Source organism: Melospiza melodia, chromosome 5, assembly GCF_035770615.1.
Source record: "Melospiza melodia melodia isolate bMelMel2 chromosome 5, bMelMel2.pri, whole genome shotgun sequence".
Taxonomy (NCBI): domain Eukaryota; kingdom Metazoa; phylum Chordata; class Aves; order Passeriformes; family Passerellidae; genus Melospiza; species Melospiza melodia.
Window position 1 is genome coordinate 16,682,408 of NC_086198.1, and position 7,931 is coordinate 16,690,338.

Here is a 7,931-nt window from a genome sequence, read left to right on the forward strand (position 1 = left end):
TGCTAGTTCAGATAAAATGTTACTGCTTAAAGGTAATTACTCAAACAGGCCAGTTAAGGTGTTTCACTGGCTCCCTGGTATGGGCACGGCTGTTCAGGGGTCACAGCAGGCTCTGTTGATTGAGGTGCAGCTTCCATTCACCTGCCCAGCTATGTGCAAAATACAGTTTTCACTGTTTGACTAGAGGTACAGGGAATGAGTTAGCCTGAGCTAATCAGGACACTGATGGTGTACTTCATACACTGAAGTAGAAACCATCTTTTATCTCAGTAGGTTTCCCTGCAGACTTGTAGCAGGCAAGTGTTTCCAGAAGACTTGGGGCAGAGACCCTCACTGAGCTAGAAGCCCTGGTACCATTGATGTCACAAATGGCCTGCAGCAAAGTACTTCTCCTGGCCATGTCTCCTTCTTCTGAGGCAGTCCTGCTAGTGAATTGTTCATATATTTGTAACTAAATAAACACTACACTTCAGCAGAGGCAGCAGGTTGATTTGCTGTCACTCTTCATTTAGAGGTATTTTTCCTTGAACATTCTTTCTCTCTCTTTTTTTCCCCTCGTGTTTTATACAGAAAAATGGTGTGTTTCTCTGGGGAAATTATTAGTGTCTTGTAGAGTGCTGTGTTTTAGTTGTTTGATGGTGTATTGACTTAATTTAATGATTTAGGAAAATAGGAAACTCCACAGAAATACTTCTGTTTTTTTGGTTGGTTGGTTTGTCTTTGAACTGTCAGGAGTATATGCTGTTTATTTAGACAAGGGATTTAACTAGCCAAGTATCATTGGAATGAGGAGTCATTTTACTTTCTTTCTGTCTTTTTGAGCAATCTCATCTTTAAAGATTTGCCTGCTCTTTTCTTTGCTATGTTCCCGTTAACCACAGGGTATTCAAGAGCTTACTTAGACCTCAAATATCCAGGTAATTACAGCCAAATATATCTCTTAGAAGGATGGCATATTGTTCTTGTTTGATGTCCTATTGTAATTTGGCAAATATTGTAGATGACTCTAAGTCACCAATACTGAAATTAGCCAGTTATTTCATCATTATGGTTAGGAGGATGGACTAGGGCAGTATTTCTGGGGAGGTGGGTTTGTGACAGACATGGTAGTAATGAAATATGGCCAGGTTTTGGCAAGTTGCTGAAAATTTTGCAAATCATAAAGCAAAGGCAACCTGACTTCTGTACTCCTGCTGACTTTTATTCTTCAAGGTCAAGCATGCTTTTCAGTTCGTCAAGAAATACTGCATGGATTTGTCACTTTTCCAAGCAATAAATATGAATCTGTTTTTATAAAGACAATAATGACTGAAAATATTCTGGTTTGTTTTGCTTTGAAAAATGGGATATCATCTTGTAAAAAAAAATACCCCCTGAAAAATACTCACTTAAGGAGTTGGTAGTGGAATCCAAGATACCAATTTTCTCAGTCATAGCGATTTAAATTCAAAATAACAGCAAAAAAGATAATTTCCTTCCTGACTACTTGGTGGCTTATCTTAAATGATTTTATGATCTCCATTTAGCTCCCATATACAAAAAGCACTGCTACAATAGAAATGGAGGACTCAAGTACTTGGAGACTAAATTATACCCTTACCCATTCATCATTCAGGATATTTGACAGTATCAAATCGTGATGGACAGGCAATTTGAGGGACTATGTGCATCAGTGGTTTCTACTATACTTGTTTCCTGAATAATCAAAACATTTCTGCCCCTGAAACTGTCAAAGTAACTCACACAAAAGTAAAAAAAAAACAAAAACCCTAACAAAAAATAATTTTATTCCTCTTGGGAAAACAGTTTAAAACATTCTCAAGTGTTTTAATAAATTAACTAGACACTATCACAACATTAGCTTTCAATAAAAGCCTTTCTGTTCTAATAAAAAGGGGCACTAGGATATTTTCCTAGTTTCCAAAAGCACTCTCCTAGCATGTTGTTCAACATGAATGCCTCTCAATTTTCATGTACCTTTCACAGCCATTAGGATTACATTTCCTGTCAAGTAAGTTCTGTAAATTTGGGGGGGATATGTTTATATCCTACATTTTGTTTTCACTACTTTTTTTCCCCTTTGATTCAGCAGAGAAAGCATCTTATTAAAAAATATTTACAGATCTTACAGCTCTGTGCACTGGGTTGGAGTACAGAATTTATATAAATTTCTGGCAATATCTTTAAAAGTTAATGAATTAAAGATCTAGGGAATAGCTAATTGTGTAGATCTAGAATTGCACTGTGCTATAACTGAATGATGGTCCAGAGGATGGGGAATGTCTGGAAAAAAATAGAAAAGAAAAAACATTAGTAAGATAGGCATAAGTGAGGCTGTATTAATCCTATTTACCAGCTGTAATACTGTTCCATGTCATTGCCTTGGAATCAAGATAGCCACTTTTTTCTGGCTTTCATCTCCATCTGTTGGACATACACTTGTCTAAACTAAAGAGGCATGGTGTTTGGGGGCTGAGGTTTTTCTTTTGCTCCTCTTTACTCTTCTAAGATGACAGAGAATGAGTATGGGTTACTGTCAGTGCCAGACCTGGCTAACCTTGAAAAGGGGAGCCAGGCTCAGAAATTTCCTCAGCGCTGCTGTTGCACAGCTGTCTGAGAAGGGATGACAAACTGCCCTTTCACTGCAGTGTCATTGGCATTGTGACACAGGAAGAACCCAAGAGCAGAGTGCAGTCCCACAGCAGAGATCATCTACTCTGTCCTCAGCAGGGATCTGGTAGTTTTTCTGTGCTATAATTAGCCAGTGCCAAAGAATGCACACAAATGGTGTCACAGGAATTAGTCTTGTGGCATTCTCACCTTTGCCTTCCAAAATAAAGGAAATATCTTTCAGTGACAGCTCTTATGCCAAGGGAGCAAAGCACTAAGGGAAAAATACATCCTCAGATATCTGGTCAAGAATAGACAATCTTCACTCATCAATGCAGTTTGAAAAGGAAAGGTGAGTGGTCTGCTGCTGAGAATATACTGACACACACACACATCTATATCTATATCTATATCTACATCTATATCTATCTTCTTGTCCCCACAAACAATTCCCATCATGATCACAGCTTGCAGTGTTTTGATAGTGGTTTTATTTCACATCTGTTCATTTACCAGTGTGCACTTCCCAGATTATGACAGCTTTGTCCTCTGTAGGTCCTTTAGTGAAAGGGAGGATGTATCTGTTTTCCATCACTGCAGCTTCCTCCCAGGGGACAATCAGGGATTTTGCAGTCTGGTTTATTGCAACAAACCAGGCAGAACTTGCTACAAATCAATAACATATCTGGTCTCTTATGAACATATTAATGAATCCTAAAGATACTTATTCTGATTTGAGTAAGACTTGTGAAACAGCAGCTCCCTGGAAGCCAATGAAGTTCCAAATCTATGCAAGTCTGTATGTGACCAACAATCAGATCATTCTGGATCCTCATGAGCAGTACATTCTGGATCAGCTACCTAGTGCAGATGGAAAAACTGGGTGATTTGTAATGGGTCAAAATTTAAAACTGATTGTAATATTAAATTTACTGTGTACTTTCTTGTGCATTTTTAGTATTCTTGTGCATTTTTAGTATTACTTGGCTGATGTTTTTTACAACAGTTTTGTGTCATACAACTTATTCCTTTCTGTGCTTTAAATAAATGCAATTTCAACTCAGGGTAATAGAGTGGGTATTCTTAGTTTCATCTTGTGCTATTTTTGCAGGGGTTAGAGTAGCTGTAGAAACTACTACCAATGATAACCACTTCATAAAAAGACAGCTCCAGCTCGGAAAAACCCATACAATGTAAATAGAAAGTAACTGAACTTTGGCTGGGGATATCTGGGAAGTTAGCACTGAATACACTTCTTTTTTCTTGAGCAGGGGATTTATTCAACTTTGTTTTTTACCCAACTCATGGGTAACATTTCCCATTCCCCAGCAGTAGCGATCAGAGAAAGGAATTAAAGTGTTAAACCCATGGCTGAGAGATCAAAGCATGGCATTTTTCTCAAATAAATAAAAACAGTGTCTACTCTTCTGTTCTCTCATGTACAAAGTTGCCATGTTGGAACCTGATGCAATTCTTAGAAATCTTGCAATTTTTCTTTATATGTTTGTTTTCATTCTCTTCAAAATTAATTCCCTACAATCTCCAACAATAAGTGCCATTCTAAGCTACAGGGATTTTTAAAATTCAACAATAATACATGCTGTTAGTGGGACACTGCAGTTAGGCAATTATGATAGTACCTCCCTTCAAAACACAATGGTTACATTATAAAATTCTTGGACATTAGCTAGATTAGAAAGTAATGCCATGCTCATTTAGTAGTAATTTTATAATATGAACATTATGGTGTCACATGATTAGACCACTGATTTTGTTATAAATGTGATTTGTTTCCTTAACTTATTTTTCTCTTGAACACTTTGCCCACCATGGACAGGTAGCTATTTTCAGTAAACACCAGCAGAAGCCACTTAAGGTGCCAGGTCTCAGAGTCAAGTGAAAGCACAACACTCTCAGCTTTCTTCTCTGGGCAACTGAACCTCTGGATGTAAAAATATGAAATAAAAACCCAACCTATGTGCAGTGCAATTGCAACTTGCTTACAATGTTATTATGCATAAAATACAGAAAAGTAATTGTATCTATGTGGTCTTATATCCAATTTTAAGGCAGTCTGCTTAGTTTTTGAGATTCAGGTGTTTAATAGTTGGATGTTGACAGTGCTGCATAATTAGCTGATGGAGATATTGCATGAAGTGAATCACAGTTCCTACAGCTCTTTTGGGGTGTAATGATTTCGCTTGCTTTTGGGGAAGTGGAAGAGAGAGAGATCTTTGCATACAGCAGGAACAGCAGCTAATCACACCCCATTGTGAAACGATTCAAATACAAAAGGACAGATCTAGCTTCCTCCTCTTAGGAGACTTGTGTTTGCTGATCACAGAAGCCAGCCCTTTTAGTTGGCAGTAGTACTTTAGCCTGCTGCAGACATTATTCCAGGTGGTCAGTTTGGAAAATGGCAATACCAATTCCAAGAAAATGGTTGAAACAACACCAGACATCCTCTTGATAGAAAAGCTCGTTACCATGAAAGAGTACTGAGCAAATTACTACTTAGGCTTGTTTTACTGATGTAAGAACTGTGTGTCTGCTGCCTCAGAACCTTTCATCTTTTATCCTTACTGTTGTGTACTTGGTGAAATAAAATAAATATATGGAATTTATAAATGTTCTTCTCCTTTGCAAATCTCACATGTTCTAGACAGACCAGTAAATATTATCTCATTTTACAGCTGAATTAAGGGCAGAGGGAAACAGAGCAATTTTCAAAGGGTAACATAAGGAGGAACACAAACAGATTCTTTTCATCTATCCTCAGTCTGTTGGACCAGGACCAACTAGCTTGTGGATGCTGAAGACATCTCTTATTTCTGCTGTGAGCAGAGCCAGTGCAGCTATGTTATAGTGACAAGAACAAATTCTGCCAAACATCATCTGCACCACTAACTTTTCTCCCATTCTCATCAAAGCATGGGCTGGTTCTCATTTGGGCAATGCTTGGGGAATTCCATGTCAAAGACCTGAGCTAGCCCTATGGATGGAGACCTCTACATTTTATCTGTACTGTTCTTGCTAGATGAAAAATCCCAGTGATAGAGGATACCTAGTGCTGAAAGCAATATTCATCTTTCACACAGGTGACCTAGGTCCTGTTCAAGTGTCTATGTCTGAGCTTTTTGTGCTGCTCTTTTATTGCAGCAACTTCTACATGTCCTCCCAATACCAGAGTTTCAGTGGCCAAATTTAGCATAAAACACACAAGCAGAGGCAATCTCTACTTGTTAACAGCTCACAGACTGAGACTAAATATACAAGAATGAATTGTTGCATGTTACTCGCCCCACAAAAAAATGAGAACATTTTCCAGGTAGCAAACAATATCTGATATTTGAGTAGAAAAATACAGTGATAAAATCCTGAAGAAGCAATCTGCCTCTGGAATAAGAATGTCCACATAGGGTGTTAAACATGTGTAACAGAGGGAAGATGTCACACTAGCCTGTTAAACCTCCTGATGTTGACTAAGTTCTGAACCCATAATGTTGTCTCTAAAGATGGATTACTTTGTAAAAGCCTGTTCTTTCCTGCGGGGCCGAGCAAGCCTGAAGCTTACATTTCCCCTTAAAGCTAACAGAAGTTTGCAGCCAAATGGCAGGGTGAACATGCATCTCCTGTGCTCCAGTTCAAACTGGGTTTCTAAAGACACTTTTCACTTCTGCTTTGGTTAAAGATCTCATCCAGGTTTCACTTTCTTTATAGGTTTGCCCTAATCTGTGACTTTCAGACTCTGATAAACCAAACCCATGTGTGACTCATGTCAGCTGATCCCTACACAACAGGAGGGACACAGGGAGAGCAACATGTGCAGATGGACTGGCAGTGTGCTGAGTGCAGCACTGATCAAAGGCAGCACAGCAGGGCTCAGGAGCTTCCCCACAATGTCAGCTGTGCTCCCAGCATCCAGAGGAGGAGGGCAGGACAGAGATTCTCAACCTCAGTGTGAAGTTGCTTGATTTAGGGCTGGAGTATTTACCTTATGTATTCTTCCCTCAGAAAGTCTCACAAAGGAGGTCACATCACGACATCTGATGTATAATTTTTACAGGAATAACCAAGTGTTTTACTCTTTCATTATCTTGTCTAATAGCTGGCATCTGCCTAGACAAGAAGGAATCATCTTAGGACATCAGACACAGTCATTAGGTGAATAAATTTAGGTGAGGTAGGGAACTTAGATACTCTGAGATCACAGGAATATTCCCACTAGCTTAAGATGATGATTCATCAGGAAATGTTAATGTAGGGCCACAGGTAGAAAAGTAATAGGCCAGAAGTGCAAATAAATTTGATTTATCTTAAACTTAGCTCCCAGTATTTTCCAGCAGGAGAAGCACACAGTTGATTTGGGTAGATATGGTGGGATTTCAGTACACTGAGGGAGGAGCGAGAACTGTGCTTCAGTCAGGATCATGTAAGGAAGGAGACAGGTCTTGTAGGATTGTGCTGCTTCAGCTTTCCTGCTCATACTCTTGTGCTATATGCTATTAGCACTTGATAGATTCACTTATGGTAGTAAAGCACCTTGAACCAAATGGTGTTGTCATGTCCAAGGGATTAACATTAGAGTCTCCAGGTGTGGATGGATTGTCTAAACTGACCCAGAACGGCTACATGCTTCCCACTTTTTCATCTGCCTATACAGGGAGGATTGTCTATGCCAAAAAATGTCCAGTCTCCTAGACATAGCAATAAAATAAAGTGAAAACAAAAAAAGAAACAAACAAACATATGTGATAGGTCTTATTCTGTGCAAATTATTGCCAAACATGAGGCGGATAGGCCTCTTCCTGTAAATTTGAACCTCTCAGCACTCCCATTATCCTACCTCATTCACATGAAGAAAAACCTTCAATCTTTTTACTTCAATATTTATAAGACCATCAACATGGAATACAACTTGAGTGCAGCAGGGTGATGACAGATAATTACATAAAACCTGTAAGCATAAGCCACATATTATTAAATACAGTCCCTCATATTCCCTTCCCTTCCCTTCCCTTCCCTTCCCTTCCCTTCCCTTCCCTTCCCTTCCCTTCCCTTCCCTTCCCTTCCCTTCCCTTCCCTTCCCTTCCCTTCCCTTCCCTTCCCTTCCCTTCCCTTCCCTTCCCTTCCCTTCCCTTCCCTTCCCTTCCCCGCCCGCGCGCCCCCTGGCGGCGGGAGCGCTCCCGATCGCCGCTCCCGTGGCAGCGCCCCCTAGCGGCGCCTGCGGACAGCGCGGCTCGGGCGGTGCGCGGGGGGCACGGGCCCGGCCGGCCGTGCGCGTGCGCGGCCCCGCCCCGCGGCGCGTGCGCGGCGGGCGC